This window comes from Notechis scutatus, chromosome 2 (assembly GCF_049901735.1).
Source record: "Notechis scutatus isolate UNSWTSFEM ecotype Mainland chromosome 2, rNotScu1.2, whole genome shotgun sequence".
In the NCBI taxonomy this organism is placed as follows: domain Eukaryota; kingdom Metazoa; phylum Chordata; class Lepidosauria; order Squamata; family Elapidae; genus Notechis; species Notechis scutatus.
In genome coordinates, this window is record NC_142010.1 from 233,212,179 (window position 1) to 233,230,551 (window position 18,373).

Below are 18,373 nucleotides of genomic sequence, written 5' to 3' on the forward strand. Positions count from 1 at the left end.
AAGTCAATACTGAATCACTGTGACTTTAACAAACGAAGGCAAATATACGTGTCCCATGATAACATTGCAGGACCCAATCTGGATCGGTCACAGGGACAAGAGGCTTCATTTTGCAAGCTTTCAAACTTGTGCTGGAGCCATCCTCAGAGAACCTCTCTCTACCGGAATGTGCCACACACATTCTGGTAGAGAGAAGGTCCCTGAGGATGGGATCCAGCATTAGTCCGAAACAGAGGTGGTATTCAGCCAGCTCTGACAGGTTCTGGAGAACTGGTAACGGAAATTTTGAGTAGTTTGGAGAACCAGCAAATATCACCTCTGGTTGGCCCCGACCCCATCTATTCTCTGCCTCCCGAATCCCAGCTGATTAGCTGGGTCTCCTTTTGTTGCCCTGCACAGGAGAACGGAGCTGGAAAGTAGGTTAGTGGGGTGGGGAGGAAATGGGGATTTTGCAGTATCCTTCCCCTGGAGTGAGATGGAAATGGGGATTTTGCAGTATCCTTCCCCTGCCATGCCCACCAAGCCACGCCTACCAAGCCACACCACACCCACCAAGCCACACCACACCCACCAAGCCACACCATGCCCACCAAGCCACGCCCACAGAACCAGTAGTAAAAAAAATTGAATACCACCACTGGTCTGAAAGCTCAAAAGATTAAACCTCTGGTTCCGGTGACGGACACAGATTTGGTCCTGCAACTGTGACATTTTTTTGAGGCTGTCTTAAGGGTAATTGATGGTGAGGATCTTGAGCAAGCTCTTCTTTGTGCTACCTTGAACTTCCAGACAAACAGCAGAATAGAAATGCATTGCACAAATAACATTAAGTGTATGCTACCACAATCTCTACATTTGTTTAATATAAAAAAGAAGACAAATAAAAAGAGCTAGTTTGGTGTCGCGTACCAGGCTAGAAACCAGGAAACCGTGAGTTCTTGTCGTGACTTAAGCACAAAGCCAGCTGGGTAATCTTGGCTATTCACATATTGTTAGCGCTTGCAAGCAGGCAATAGCGAACTGTTTCAGAAAATCTTGCCAAGAAAATTACAGGGCCTTATCGAGGCAGTTGCTAGGAGTCAAGACTGATTGACTCCTACAAATAAACTACATTATGGTTCAGTAGGGGGTGAAACAGATCTGAATGTGAATATTCATGCTCTTATTTCTGTTGCTCAACTTAACATTCTCTATTCATTTGTATCTGACATTGCATAAAATAACACACATCCTCTATCTTCTTTCTGCGGTTGTTGTTTCGAAACAGATTAAATCATGAACTAAATACATAATTCAAAATAAATAGCTGCTATACAGGGAATGGAGCCTTTCTGTCTCTCTCTCAAATTTCCAGGAATAAGAAAATGCATCCTTAATTATTAAGTAATAAATATCATAATTTTGTACATTATTAAAATAACATTTTGCTTAATTCAAAATATTCAAATCTGAGAAATATACAAAATTAAAGCAAAACCCTAATCTTTTTCTCCCTATCTCATCTATTTTCACAAAACTAATGGCACTGTTCCTAACATACGCTTCCTTAAAAAACCAAATTTGCATTGTAAACTGATGAACAAGGAAAGCATGTTGAACAAGGGAAAGTAACACGACCAAAGTGGCAGCGATAAAGAGTAGCTTGATATTGGTAGCATTGTTTCATAAGAGAAATTGTTAATCCCTTTCCCAGCAGAATGGAATGGAACAAGGAAGAGTCTGATGAGGGGATGAAGATGGCTAATGTTGTGGCACTATGCGCAATCAATCATGTAAAGGAATACAGCTTTGATCATGTGGTCACAGATGCCATCTTGACTTTTTGTACCCCCATCCTTCATTCTGAGATATGGGACATCTCCAATTTTATCTTTTATTTGGAAATCCTTTTCAATTTTGAAAATGTCTCTGCCAGTCTCCAAAGAGACTCTCAGTCATTTTGTGCAAGCTACGGACAAATGATGTTAACACCCTAACTGTATGAGCAAAATAGCTCCAGAATTCGAACTGGGACAGTAGCTAGCTATCTCCATTCATTTTCAAAGTAATGTCCACTCTCACCCCACCTCCCCAGGCCACAGCCCCTGGAACTTTTGTCAGGAGTTCTAGGTTTACAGAAATTAATGGTAATATGGTACTGCTAATAAGAACCTGTCAGGTGCAAAGAACTAAAACACCTCAGTGAATAGGCCGAAGAAGTTTCTTTATTGTTATTTATTTACAAGAATCTCACCAGGCTAACTGCATTCTCTCGGCAACAGGCAGATAAAGGCTTCAAGAGTCTGGCCTCTGTCACTTCCTCCCATGGAGCAACAAACTGTCTCTTTACACCAGGGGTGTCCAACCTTGGCAACTTTAAGACTTGTGGACTTCAACTCCCAGAATTCAGCAAAGCTGGCTGAGGAATTCTGGGAGTTGAAGTCCACAAGTCTTAAAGTTGCCAAGGTTGGACATCCCTGCTTTACACTGTCCCTCGTCTGAAATTCCACCACAGAACCTGTAATCCTGAATGGATATATCCTACATCCATTTAAACAAATTAAAAATTGTGTTCTTGATTTGACCTCAAGTCAGCCTGAGAATATATGAACGTAAGAACTCTTATTTTCTTTTCAATAATTCAGATGTGGTTTGCTCATGTTCTCCAACTTCTGACTATAGCGCAGTGTTAGAATTCCTGATGTCTTCCCACCTTAATATTAACCAAGTCTGAAGCTGCTTTGCTTCACAATACAGGCCAAGTTAGCCAGGTGTTGTCCTGAGCCTTTTTTTTAAAAAAAATAGAAAATTCTTCCAGCAAGGGCTAGTTGGTAAAGATGACAGCAAAGATACTATTTTCCCTAAAGAAATAAGAATAATTGCAGATATGCACATTCATTAGGTATGTGTTATCATATTGAAGTGTGTTCTGCATTAGCAGCCATAAAAATATTGGCACCAGTCACTTACTGCTCTTGGATAAGAAATATCATTAGAAGACAGCTATACTGAATTCTTCCTAGGAAGTAATTCTAAATCTGATTTATCAGAAACTTAACTATTTTTAGCCATTTAGCTACTGTACATAAGGGCTGAAAATTCAGAAGGAGGGGTTGTATAGGCAATCTTTTTTTAGTTACCCTAATTGGGACTAGCAACTCAGTCATTAAATGGGGCAATGTTTAAGAGAAACCATGATTGTACTTATAATTTTATTTCAGCTTGCCTTTGCTTTATAAAACTACAAAAGTTGTAACAGCAAAGATTCATCATAAAATTATTTTTTCATCACCATCATAATTGTGAAAGTCACTAAACAAGGCAGTTGCTAAATGAGGACCTGTAATCCTAATGGCTCCATAAGTCAGTTGACCAAGCATCCTTTATTATGACAAACCTGATTACATTGGGGTTCCTGATTATGACAAAGTCTCAGGTGAATTTGCACCCAGTGTATGAACATCTGTGGAGGACATGGGCCTTATCACTGCCTCTCACTTTATACGGTATTTTGTACTTTAATGCATACATGGATCTTATAACAAGACAGGAAAAATGGACAAAGTAATAACTCAACAATGTTTCTAAATCACTGAAAAATATTTACATGAAGCGTTATAAGCATATTTGAGCCCCCACAGCAACTTAGTCTGTATTGTCTTAAACTACAGGTAGTCCTTATTCAGCGACCATAAATAGGATTGGAAATTTTATTGTTAAGCAAAGCAGTTACCAAGTGAAACAGTTGGTATGCTTATGACCTTACTTCGACTCCTTTGCTTTAAAAGCTGGTAGATTGCTGCCAATAATCATTATCTTAAATGAATTGGAAATAGCAACGGAGTCCACCTCTCAGCCATATCTTAGATGTGCACATAGGAAAGCTAACATCTCAGTTCTCTATGGGAAATTACCTTCAAGTATTGATTCATGCTATAGCATAAAGTATTTTCCCAGCATAAATCATTTCCCTTTTTCTTTTACTTTATATATAAGTTACTAAAGTGGAAGCGAAGATCTGAGAACTTTTAAAGTTTGACATAGAACATGGTCAAATTTATATCAGATGTATAACTACTTTGGCAATTCAATGATCACATGAATTTGGGCTCTGCAGAGCTTTAAATTTAGAGGGAAAAGGGTGTTTTAGAACAGGGGTTCCCAACCCTGGGTCTGTGGACCTGCATGCCAGAAACCTGGCCATGGAAACAAGCAAAGCACAGGATACCATGCTTCCTCTGGCCCTGAGAAAAACCTATTTCCACAGAACTGGTCCCTGATGCTCAAAAGGTTGAGGGCCACTGTTTTAGAACATACTGAGCATATTAGGGCTCCCGGACCATCTGTCTGCAACTCTTTAAATTGCTTGCATCTTTTGCTGGAATTGCCTGGTGACCTTCAACAAATAGAGTGCTTCCTATTCATAGGAAAATGTGAGCTTGGTTTAAGAGATGCAGAAGCTTTCTGTCTTCAGTTCTGAAGTTTTGTACCACCCTGATGTTCATCATTGGGTCCATATGCAGAAGAGCAAAACTATCACCCATATTCAAGATATACAAGCCTTACTGCTTCTAGAAAGGACAGCTACTGACACAAAGTGAATTTACCAGCCACAATCTATAATGTTTCAGACATCTCTAGGCCATGCTGAGCTATGATGTGGCTTTTTTCAGCGTTTTTAGACAACTCGCAAAACAATGTATTTTGGTCATCTATGGAGAATGAGTTATAGGCAGACACAGAAATGATTCATCTCAAACAACAATTCAAAGCAAAGGAATGTTTCTACTGTTCCCTTGAAGTAGAATTTGTTTTTGTGACGATTCCATATAGCCAAGTTCAAGAGATGGAAAATTACTGCTCTCACTCTCAACCAACTTCATCCTATCCTAATATAGCCATTGTTACAAAGACAATTCAGAGTAAGGACAAAAGGTACTGTCCTCGTTTGACACTGCAATATCATATATTAAGGACATGATCCCCATTGAGTTGCTTGCAAGTATTATTCCGGCTAAGGGGATGGAAAGAGTTACTTTTTAGAAAATGCTATGCAGAAAATCAGGAAAATTCCACATTTAAAAAAGTATAAAACCATGACAGGAAAACTAACAATCATAAACAGGCAGTAAACAGGAATATTCATTATTTACCCACCCGGTCTCCCTTTTGTATGGAAGATTTTTGCCTGAGTTTTACAGCATACGTTCCATTTCTATAAGGACCTTGTGTACTGCCTGACGTAATTTTCAGATTTATGTAGCAACTTGGGAGACTCTGAGGAAGACTAACGCAAAATCCACAAAACCATTCTGCTGTGGCATAAGGACAGCTCACTTAATATTCATGGAAAGCATGACTGTACTTCACACTGCAGTGGTCATCTTGTACCAGCTAGGCACTCAGGGTGCACCAAAGCCTACCTGAGGCAGTCCAATATGAAAACAGTATTTTTCCTCTTGCTGTGGCATAGTGCCAGCTATGTCAACACATGGATGCGGAGGTTGGCCCTGTGGCCAGGTTTATTATATGACTACTCCTTCTCACATAGACCATATATATCACTTCTCTCCATCATTCAATCACTGATTATAGCTGTGATTGCCTGGTCTCCATATGCAATGGCATTTGTGATCTCCAGATATCATCATTGCCAATGTTTAAAAAAGTTCCACCTCTTAAATATTATTCACAATCAGGATTTGTCTGAATTTTTGCAGTCCAGATTTGGTAACACTAAAGAAGACTGCAATGACATAATGACATAGTCTCTTCATACTCTGATGCAGATCTATTGCTTACCAACATGACTAATTCAGGGGAAGGTAATTACTTACATGGATCTTTAGAGAATTTCCTAAAACATCTGCCAATTTAACCCCAAATGTGGTTCTCACTTTAATGAAAACTCATCTAGTTCTTGGTTTATCTTCCTCTTCCTTTAAGCACTATCTTCTTCTTTCTGTTTAATGGATTCATTTCAGGGTTGACTCAAGGCCAAATTATTTAAAATAGACTCTCTACTACAGTTCTGCATAGGTCCAATATATAACACTAGCTGATCATGATTTTAAATGGGATTGTTAGAGATTTTATCATGAACAGTGTAAGTTTCCAGAGAACTATAACCATCATCTTCTTGTAATAATTTTAAGAATGCTTTATCATATTATTAAACTATTCATTTCCTTATGACTTGTTAACAAGGAATACATGATAAATAACTATAATCAAGAACACTGGGGATTGCCACTGCTCTGGCTTATACATTATACTAAACTATATTTTGCTTAAGACTAATTTACTGAATAAGTTTTAATCAGCTGGGTTCATCCAATGTGTAAAGACCAAACTATTCAAGCAGCATTAACTACAATGTGCAAATCCAAGCACTATCTTTAAAAATTAGTATGAATTAACTGCAAGACAACATTGTTTCAAAGAGCCTTTCCATTCACTGAACGTTTAAATATTGCATATAATACTGAACATTCTCTCTCTCTCTGCTATTTCACATGACTTAGTATTTTGGACTTTATCTTAACTAATATTTATGTACTGAACCATTTTGTTCATTTAATAGTTTCCAATGTTTGTTCATTATTTAATTTCTAATTTTGTAGTTTAGGAACAAAGACATGATAGTACATGTTTAAGCAAAAAAGACACCAAACTGTCTGCCTGAAGAAGTTAATTTTTTTCCTTATAACATAATAATGGAATGTTTTTTTTACTTCTATTTTGATTGCTATTAAATCGTCAATTCTCACTCTAAAACAACCTTCAGAATGAATCACTTGAAGCACTAGCTATAATATTTTTTACTTTATATTTAAATATGAGAAATATAAAATATGATCTAAAAATTAACATTATTCTTAATAGGTTCAGTACTGTGTACTTAACTGACCCATATATGAACTTTTCCAAAGATTACTGTTATTTTGAATTATGCTTCAGGTCATAATATTTCTGAGAATGTTAGCTTCTCCTGTATCGCTTACCTCAACCAGAGGAAATTTCATTAGAAAGACAGCCAATAAGCCCATCAATTATATCGGCATACATACCTTTAAAAATTCCAACAAATATCTTAAAGTATTGTAGATAATAGAAAGTTGCATATAATGTCATATGTGAAAAAACCCTCTACTTTGCCATGGACTTGAAATTAAGTCCAAAATTTAAAAAAAAAAAAATTGGGGGCGGGGGTGTGTTATTTATTTATTTAAAATATTTCTATATTTGCTCATGGAAGAGCAAAATTCTTCCATGGTGTATGAAATAAAAGAAACAAAGAATTACAAACAAAACTAACATTAAAACAAACACCCAGCAAAGCTCTTGTTAAAAATGCACAGAAGTCACAGTTCAGATAAAATCTCAGTCAGAACAATGAGATGTGTTCTTGTTGTGAATAAAATATTTTCAAAGTCTTTAAAATTGGCAGTTATGAATGCTTGATAAACTTCAAGCAACAAAATATGAAAAGCATTCTGGAAAAGGACTCATTTTAGTAGCACAGGTTTAGTTAAGGCCAGAAAGTCTGGGCTGCAAAAATCTAGACAATCACTAAGTAGTAGTGTACAGTTAGTTTGCTTGTATCCCTTTGTTTAGTGGCGATTCAGACTTTTGCAGCCCAATTCTGATATCCCCAAATATCATAGTACATAGTACAATTCTATGTATGTTTCTTCAGAACTGTTGCAATTGGTTCAACAATGCTAAGCCTGGACAGGATTGGAGCTTGAGTCTCTCCACTTAAAATATTGAAGCTGGTGACAACATGTCCCTATTGAGAAATGACACCAATTTTGTACAATGGAACACATTTCTAAAATGTCTCACTATTATATAATTTCCAGACAGCTTCGATGTGAGAAAACAGGGTCTTTGATATGCTGTGAACACTTCATATTTAAACCTCTAAGTACCAACATTGCTCTGCCTGCAGAAGGAAAGGAAAGGGAAGGGAAGGGAAACGGCACTTTAGTGTGAAAGCAAGGCTTACTCCTAGGTGTCTTGGCGTATAACTAAAATTTAAAATACAGCTAAAATTGTAGTCAACAAGATACTGGGAGGACACAATACATGACTGAGCAGAACAAACCTTGTAACTGGAATTTACTTTAACAGAAATGTTGCCTAGATTTTGGTGTATTTGCTTATAAAACAGCTCCCAGAATCTTTTGCTGCTTATAATGCAAAGTGGTTGGTCCATTGGTATTGTACACTTTCAGGAAAGAAAGCACTTAAGATATTAACATTTTATACACATGGCATTGTTCATATAATTATAGCCTCCACCTTCTGCTTAAAAAATAGGAGATTTTAAAGAGATCATTCAGGCCAGCCCCTGTGCAGCCTAGGCTAAATGAATTGGCTACAGGACCACATGTAAGTGCATTTCTCAGATGAATTATTATAATTTGATGAATTATTATTCATCGATTTCATGAGGATCTGAAGTATGTCATTCGCATCGGGAAATGCACTAAAACCAAAAGGGTTGCAGCTTTTAGAATGCACTAAAAATGTTTACTGGAGTTGTAAAAATTGTCACCTCTTTCTTAAATTTCAGACTGTTTCATCTGGCATCTAGAAAATGGAGTACTGCATAGTTAATTGTAGAATGCACACACATGCATACATAAACACACATACTAAGTTCCTGCCAAATTGAATTGCTTGGGACCTACAAAGAAGCATGTATTTTATCTTTCAACTTTCATTTGTTAGTAGTTTACATGCTGCCTTAAGAAATTTTGGAAGGTTAACTTACCAGGTGCTGACCCGACAGTGGTAGTGACCCAATGCTTGTAATTGCTCCCTAATTGGCAAAGTTGTCACTTCTCGTGTGCCAGCTGCAGTGCATTTAGAAAACGTGGAGGGACAGTGTTCCAAATGACTTAAGAAAAAGAGAACAGGAACAATCACTTCATTCTGTTTTTTTTCTTCTTTTCTCAGATGAGTTCTGTACCTTCAGAAAGAAGGAAGGAAGGGAGGGGAGAGGAAGTCAACAACCCTTAGCTTTCCTGCAAAAAAATAAGGAAACGGCAGATAGCCATCTCATTTTCTCAAAATGTTTGGAAAAATAAACCAAAGGAAAAGAAATTCCTCAAGTATTGTATCTTTATGATGGATTTCATAGGGTGAAATTTATAATTCAATGGGTGGAATGTCATCAAAACAAACACAATGTTCCAAATACAGAGCCTTGTTTTGGAAGTCAGATGCCCGTATCTGCAAAATGCTACTTGCTTAAGAATATAAACAATGAGAAAGAGAGAGATGGGTCAGCCCCTCCACATTTCCGACACACAGTTGAAACACCGTTCTCAGTATTCATTAAAGTGTACATAAATATAAAGAAATAAATTTATGTTTAGAAAGAAAGAGGGGTTTCGTGATAATTTTAAGCCAGAGTTACATATGTTACCATTCAGTAATTTCTTATTAATTTTTCTAGTCTGAACCTTCCAGAAGCTCCAATTAGATTGAAAAACTGAAATGCAATTCAGACAACACTGAAAACTATTGGAAAGAAACCATGGGTCTATAAATTCAGATTATTCCCTATCAAGATCTACTTCCCTGAAAAGAGAAATTGACAGTGCTAGATATCACCTATAAAGCCTTATAGTATATGGCTCAGCCCTAGAAAGCCTCTTGAAGATCTAACTGCAAGTCCTTCTGTAACACATAGATGATGCATTTGTCAAAGGACAGATGATTGCTGAAGGTCCTCACCTATCAGGAGATATGATATGAGGGAGCCAAAAGAAGACATTCTGTATGGAGACTCCCTTGCTTTGAAACAAGTGGCCACCCAACTGGCCTGCTAGGAACTTGTTAATACATGGCTATTGAAGAAAGTTTTTGGGCTTTAGGTACGGTAGAACTCCCAGTTGCAGGAATAGTATAAACTTGTAATTTTTACCATAACTTTATTGTGCATTTCTGTTTTGTGTGCTATTAAATTGTTGATTTAGAGCAGCATTGACTGAAATGCTTTTAAAATTCATTACTAAATGAATGGATAGTTGACTATGGTCTATACATAACCCTTGAACTGCAACTATTTCTGGATCTCCAGATGATGGTGATACCATGAAGTACATTTTGAAAACTATATTTAGAGTTTTAGCTGTTTCCATTGATAGACTATCACAATTCACTCCACATAGGACTTGCTTTGATGAAAGTACAGGAATTTTAGATAACTCAAAGTCAACAATCAAATGAAAGTGATGAGATCCAATCATGCTATGATGAAAAATCTGCTTTGGTTTCTCATTGCTGTCTTAGTACAAATCACAGGATTGTAGCCTTTAGAATTTAGATTGTGTAGGGATTGACTAGCTGATAGACTACTTCTCCAATTTTTATCTTGTCTGGGCACTTAAATACTCAGTGAAGTATTTATTTACCTATCTATCTGCATTTTCAAAGGTCTTTTCTTAAGTACATGGTAGACAGATTTCACCTGCCTTCTCTCCAAATTATAAAACATATTCTTGTGATATTTCTAAACTCTGTTAACAGTAACAATAGCAATAACACTTAAACTTATATACCGCTCCATAGTGTTTACAGCACTCTCTGGGAGCATATTGTTAGCATATTGCCCCCAACAATCTGGGTCCTCAGTTTACTTCATTTACCTTTCTTTTAGGAAATTAGTTAAATTTTACCTGTTTAGCTGGGGATTTAGATATGTTTTGGTTTAATTTTAATATTGATATATTTGTATTGTGGTCATACGTGTGTGTGTGTGTGTGTGTGTATTGGATGGAAAGGTGGAATATAAATGAAATAAATACAAATTATATAATCTAAAAATATATTTCATATAGTCAAGACTATGGGGTATGCAAGAATGACTACTAAAAGTAGTTTTATCTTCCTGATAGTCCAGTGAGCTGCCACCACTTTAAAGTTAGTTCACTTTCACTTACATATTGAATAATCAACTTCAAAGCAGTTATAGGCTCTCAGACAGAACAATCACATAGGTGCACATCAGAAGAACTCTTCAGTCTGTAGCATTTCCCAAAAATATACAAAAGGAGAAAACAAGTTTAAAGGTGTTTTTTTAAGCACAATTTGCTTAACTTGCATTGTTGAATGGAAGAGCATTTTCCTGAATCACATGTGGGATAAATGGAGCAGAAAGAATAGAGACTGAATTAGGGATACTTAACACAGGGTTTTTTAAGTGTACCTTTTCTCCATAATGATTAAGATGATTGTGAATAAATATAGCACATATTTATTTTATACCAGGCAGCTCTAACTTTTTTTAAAAGCAAAATCAGAATCTTTAGAAATAGGAAAGGAAACAGAGTCCTCAGGAAGTAGCTTGGGCTATCATCTTTTTGCTTGATAAGCTAGCTTTCCAGAGGTAGTAGGATTCTTATAAAAAAGGAATATTTAATCTCATGATTTTGTCATGTTTCTTTACAAGACTGTTGAATAGTAATGGTTTTTAACTTTAAAGCCATACATGGGGGGCCAGGACAGAGGTGGTATTCAGCAGGTTCTGACCAGTTCTGGAGAACCAGCAGCGGAAATTTTGAGTAGCTTGGAGAACCAGCAAATACCACCTCTGACTGGAGATTTTACAGTATCCTTCCCCTGCCACGCCCACCAAGCCACACCCACGGAACTGGTAGTAAAAAAAATTGAATCCCACCACTGGACCAGGCTTAGAATATAAATACTAGAATATGAAAAAAATGTGGATTATGAGGCAGAGATGATAGTTAAAGTGGAAATACAAATGATAAGCCAAGAAAATGACCTGGATAGTGATTCCTTATTCGTTTTACAAAAGAAGTTTGTTAGAGCCTTGAGGAAGCTTCTGAGATGGAAAAAAAAATGTGAAGAGAGATCAAATCCTACGACAATATCTGAATGAAATAAACATTAATATTCCTGGAAGCAAAAGGAAAAAGTACAATGTTGGTTTATTTGACCAATGCTAAAATAAGACACGTTTCTATAGAATTCTGAGAACTCTTTATGAACCAGGAATGAAAATGTTAATGATTTGCTCGCTTATTTTTCACTGCTTCTTCCTTTCTCTTCCACCCCTCCTCCTTTTCCTGGAATTTCTGTTCTCTCTTTTCTGAATTTTGTTTGTCGTTTCTTTTATTACTGTCTTTTTAAAAACTTCGATAAATATTATTAAATTTGCCTTCTTTAAGGACTGTCACAGCACTTCCACATCCCAACTGCTCTTTAACCATTCAAACAAAAGTAATTGCAGGAACTAGAGCTGAGCCACTCAATTTTGATTGCCACCATTGATAAGCGAATCACTGCAGGTGTTAAGTGACTCATGCAGTCAGTAAGTAAATCTGGCTTTTCCCATTGATTTTGCTAGTTAGTAGCCAGTTGGGAAGGTTACAAATGATGGTCACATGACTCCAGGACAGTGCAACAGTCATAAATATAAGTAGTCCTCAACTTATGACCACTGTTGACCCCAACATTTGTTGTTAAGTGAGACATTTGTTAAGTTAGTTTTGCCCCATGTTACAGCCTTTCTTGCCACAGTTGTTAAGTGAATTGCTGCAGTTGTTCAGTTAGTAACATGGTTGCTGAGTGAATCTGGCTTCCCCATTGACTTTGCTTGTCAGTAGGTCACAAAAAGTAATCATATGACCCTGGGGCTCTGTAACCATCAGAATATGAACCACCAATTGCCAAGCATATTTTGAATTTTGAAGATGTGATTACAGGATGCTGCCATAGTTGTAACTGTGAAAAATGGTCATTAAGTTATTTTTTTCAGTGATGTTGAAACTTCAAACAATCAGTAAAAGTCGAGGACTACCTGCTCATGCCAGTTGCCAAGTGCCCAAATTTGATCACGTGACCATGTGTAGATGCTGTAATAGTTATTTGAACACGTGACCATGTGTAGATGCTGTAATAGTTATGTGAAAACTGGTCATGTCTCTTTTTTTCAGTACCACTGTAACTTTGAATGGCCACTAAACGAATGATTGTAAGTCGAGAACTACCTATTTGAAGGCCTCCATGGAAATAATCCTTTAAGTACTTACTAATTTTAAATGCTGGAGAGAGAGAAAGTGATCCAGGCTAGTTTAGTGGTTAAAGGAAACAGACTGGAAACCAGGAGACTGTGAGTTCTAGCCATGCTTTAAACATGAACCCAGTGGATTGGCTCTGTGCCTCTCAGCCCCAGTTAGCCAAGGGCTAACTCCTTCTAATAATCCTTCCAAGAAAATTACATGGGTTGTCCAGGTAGTTGCCAAAATTCAAGAGTGATTTGAAGGTACATGTGCATGAAGACACTCATACACTAGAGAATTAAAAGGACATTTTGCACTTGAATGGGTTCACCCTGATATTTTTCACCTTAAGTATTGGAGACATGTAGGAAAATGAATACTTATATAAATAAACCTTATGAAAATGCTGCACATCTTCAAATGACAGGTAAATTAGTTGTCAGAGAGTTGTTGTTCCATCCTTAGAGCAACAATGTTCAGGCTGTGATGTATTTCCTTGATGGCACTTCAGAGGTGCTATTCAGCAGGTTCTGACCAGTTCTGGAGAACTGGCAAATACCACCTGACTGGCCCCGCCCCCATCTATTCTCTGCCTCCCGAGTCCCAGCTGATTGGCTGGGTCTTCTTTTGTTGCCCTGCACAGGAGAATGTAGCTGGAAAGCAGGTTAGTGGGGTGGGGAGGGAATGGGGATTTTATAGTATCCTTCCCCTGCCACACCCACCAAGCCATGCCCACAAGCCATGTCATGCCCATCAAGCCACGCCCACAGAACCGGTAGTAAAACAATTTTTTGAATCCCACACTGTGTTCACTAAAGGATTGCTCAGTTGTGGGGTTAATAAATTATGTTGATATATTTTGTACTTCACAATTGGGCTTTAGATGGACAGAACTAAAAAAATCACCCTCATGCTGAATCTGAAAGTAAAAAATAAGTTCAAGGTAGCTGAATGTGAATTCTTAGGCTAGAAGATTCAGATGTATTGGGCAAGTCTACCTCAGTCTACTCAGAAGTAAATTCTGTTATGTTCAGAGGGATTTGTCTCAGAGAAGGGTTTATAAGATTCCAAACTTACCCAGAGAGTTAACCTTAAAAAGTATTGGCTTCATTTTACATTTCCTCAATTTGCAATTCAGTTAAATAATTCACTGGCAAAAAAACCACATCTGATTTAAAAGTAGTTCCCTTCTGCTTTGTATTCTACACTATTCAGAGTTTTGCAGCATTAATTCAGCGGCAGAAAAATAAACACAGATGGCTGATGCTTCATTTAACATATTTATAAATATAATAAGCAGATTTTACAATCCAGTTGTAGATTTCTCCAACATGGAGCAAACTCAAACAGTAGACATGTTACAAGTGCAGAGTTTCAGCAGTAACTCCAGCAGCTCAGAAACACATCAGTTTCACTTTAGTTCAGCAGGCAAGCAGAGGAGAGAAGCAGTTTCATTTTCAATAGACAGACTCAGAGCTTAACATAGCTTCAGAGCTTAACATAGAGCCAGGCCTAGGCTACTTTTAGTTTCAGTTTCCAGCCTAGGCTAATTCTAGTTTCAGTTTCCAAACAGTCCTCATTGGCTGACTTAGTTGCTATGCCTATTCATTGGCTGACCTTGTTACCAAGCTCTATTCCAGTTCCTGAATATACTCTGACATATACTAGCCACAATAAGAAGTGATACATCCAAACCAAAAAATGTCTTTAGCATTTCTTATAAAAAGAATAATTCTCATATAAGAAGACAATGCTAATAAGGTCACAGCTTACTAGTTCAAGGACAGAGTGCCATCTATTGACTTTAAATTTAGCAAGCACTTAGTAGAATCACAATAAGATGCATATTTCAAGCCAGTTTAAGATAAAAATGACTATGGGATCATTTTGATTGCCCTTAAGTAGCAGACAAATGTAGGAATGTGGCAGCTTCTTTTTTCAATACTCAGTATTGAGGAACATAAAGTCTATGATACTGAGAGTAACATGTGGCCACAATAATTAATAATAATAATGATGACTGATAGTTTTGTTCCTAATGAATTTGCTCATTGAAAATGTGTCCCAGTAGATGGCCATCTGGTGGTGGTAGTGCATTTCACAAGTTAAGCATATGAAGTACTTCCTTTTTATCTGTTCTGAAATCCCCTGCCAATCAAATGAATTACATTGGGTTCTGGTGTTATGAAAATGTTTTTTCCATATCTGATTTTTCAAGTTCATACATTACTTTATATGCCTCTATTGGCATCTCCCCCAAAAAATGCTCATTTGATTTTTATGGGGGAAATCCCTAAATATTACAGCCTTTCTCTGTAACAGGCTGAACTTTGTCAGTCACTAATTTAGGCATCTGTCCTTTTTGAGGAATACAACATATACATATATAACGTGTGATCACTGATATAAAGATCTCATGATACTGGCAATATGGTCATTATTTTAATGTATTTTTATAGCAATTATACATTGAGTAGATATTATCCATCAGAAACTCAAAATCTGTAAATAAATATATGCAGGCAACAGGAACGAATAGTTATGTGACTCCTTGCTTGGTAAATGTTTATCAAGATGTCTTCCTGAATAACCCTAGGTAAGTTCATTGTGTTAACTGGTTATCTAAATGTGACACCTAGTGTTCAACTTTAGAGGTAATGATTTTTAAAAAGATACATTTATGGAACATCTAATCATTTCTAGAGCAAACTTACACTCCACATGTGACAAGTTATATTACTATCATGCATGACAGGTAGTCCTTGACTTATGACCACAACTGAGCCCAAAATTTCTGTTGCTAAACAGAACAGTTGTTAAGTGCTTTTTGCCCCATTTTATGACTTTTTTTTTTGCCACAGTTGGGGAATCACTACAGTTGTTAAATTAGTAACACAGTTATTAAGTGAATCTGGCTTCCCCATTGACTTTACCTGTCAGAAGGTTGGAAAGGGAGATCATGTGACCCAAAGACACTGAAACCGTCATAAATATGAGTCAATCACCAAACGCCTGAATTTCGATCATGGGGATGCTGGAACGGTTGTAAGTCTGAAAAAATCATCATGTCACTTTTTTCAGTATCGTCGTAAATTTGAACGGTCACTAAATGAACTGTTATAAATTGAGGACTACCTATACTACCATGCAACTATTTGTTTTTTTGTTTCACTAGTGGAATAATTCCTATTTTGAAGAGAAAAAGGGGACACTGCAGAAATAACTGATACAAAGCAGAAAAAAAAAAACAAGGTAATTATGAGCTTCAATAAAAAGGCTTGTTTTTAGTCTAGGCAGGAAGTTTTATCACCTGCACTACTGGCATTTGGCAAGACAGAGATCTGAGAGATTTCTGATCCAAAGTGATTATGTTCTGAGAATAGATTAAAAGTAGAAGAGAGTGGACTGTAAATATAATTAGACAAATATGCCATTTTTTCAGATATATAGAATTTGGTTTAATTAGGAGATTATTTCAGATGCAACTTTGAATACGTGAATTTTAAACCAGAATCTGAAGGAAGAATGAATCAAATGTTAGTTAGGTGAACAAAGTGATACTTTGCCCGACTGCAGACTTATGGACTAATAACTTCATTTTGGAATGTTTATGATAAATGTTTAAGGCATCATGTTTGTCTATTGCTTTTTTTGCAGAGTGATGTATGATGGGAATCCAATGATAGAAAAATAAAATTTGGTTCAGTTAATTCTTGACAATAAGATGAGATAAAAAAAAGATCCTTATTTTCCTCTTTACCTATTGATTGAACATGTGGAATTATTTTCATAGGTCCCAACTATGGTACTGGGGAATTATTTCATTTATTTGAAGAACTCCCTCTCTCTGCTTCCATGTACACTACCTGTCCCGTCAGATCTGGCAGGAGAGACATGTCTCCCTTGTCCTCCTGAAGTACTTTGCCAAACTCCATGTTTTTCTTTTTCTTTTACCTTTTTAAGGGAAAGACCGAGACCTTACATTTGCTATGGAATTCAAAGATTGTTCATATGATGCATTAATTAACGAGCCACATTTTACCCTAGAATCTTGGGCAAATTTAGTCAGTTAATTTATAGTTTAGTGAACCATGGAAACCTCCAAAAGGGTCATGGTTAATCAAGGGAAAGTGTATCATATGAACAGAATCAACATTTTCCAGTGGGGATGCTATATTCCCAAAGCAGAGTCCGTATAGGTGATTTTCTAGTGACAATAGGTAACACAAACTGTTTTAGCTTTATTTTTGGTCACAATAAGCACATTTTAAATATTAATCCTCAGAAGGCTAAAAAATTTAAAATAAAATAAGTCTGTATAAATAAATTCAGTCTGTAGACATTACAGGAAAGTCATGAGTAAATGAATCCAATATACCAATGCTTGGGAAAGCTTCTGACTTCCTTTACACCTACACAAATGAATCCCTGTCAAATAATCTCAGAAGTACAAAATGTATGGAAGCTGCCCGGACTTTAATATAAGGTGGGCAGTTATATAAATGTTTTAAATAGCTAAATAAAGTGAAGATTTAATTTTGGAGATTCCTGGTGTATATATGTGATTATACCGGAAGAACAATACATTAAATCAGAAACCCAGTTATCGAATGAGCACAAAAGGCCTTTCATGAAAGCTCTTTCCCCATGGTTATTACCATAATCTTCAAATGTGCCATGATGACAAGTCACTCTAAGAGATTTTACATCTGCACTCTGCCACAGGCATACAAGGTGTATCCTATGCATACCAGAAGAAGATTGTAGCTCAATAGCAGATCACATATTTTCAATGCAGATGGTCCCAGGTTCAATTTCCAGCATCTCCAGATAGAGCTGAAAGGACTCATAAATGACTGGTGCTACTCAGTGGTGGGTTCATGTATCTGCCGGGTTCCGTATTCAACTATGCCTGCCAGTAATTAAAGACACTAATCATGGATCCCTCCAACAAGCGACGCTGGTCCTGTTCAGCGGGAAGTGGATGCCTGAACAGGAAGGGTTGGATAGGGAATTAGGTCAAGCTTGTTTGTATCGAGGCTTGCCTGCTCGATTGCAAGACTGGTATGCCTCAGTCATTGAGTTGGATTCTGGACTACGCCATTTAAAAGTACGAAGTGATTTAGGTGCTGGACAGCACAGAGGCCCACTCAATCGAGGCAACCAATCAAACCCAGTGTGATATCAGGAATGGAGTGGCTTGGAGAGGAACAAAACTCTACATACCAGCAATGTTAAGAGAAAGGGTGCTTCAAAGATGCCACGATGTTAAACAGGCTGGGCACTATGGTTTTTTAAAACACTCCACCTCGCCAAACACCAATTCTGGTGGCCGTCAATGAGGTCAGACA

At 37.0% G+C, this 18,373-nt stretch overlaps 1 protein-coding gene across 2 annotated transcripts in view; it reads right to left on the reverse strand.

Annotated features, from left to right (window-relative positions):
• The window catches only part of ZNF366 (zinc finger protein 366), a 32,325-nt gene extending 23,335 nt beyond the window's left edge, over positions 1–8,990 (reverse strand). The window contains exon 1 of one of the 2 annotated variants that reach the window (XM_087958259.1): positions 8,762–8,990. The gene's annotated coding sequence lies outside the window, so the exon portion shown is untranslated. The remainder of the gene's footprint in view (positions 1–8,761) is intronic. The other variant, XM_026670638.2, reaches the window with a different exon arrangement.
• Between the last annotated feature and the right edge of the window lie 9,383 nt (positions 8,991–18,373).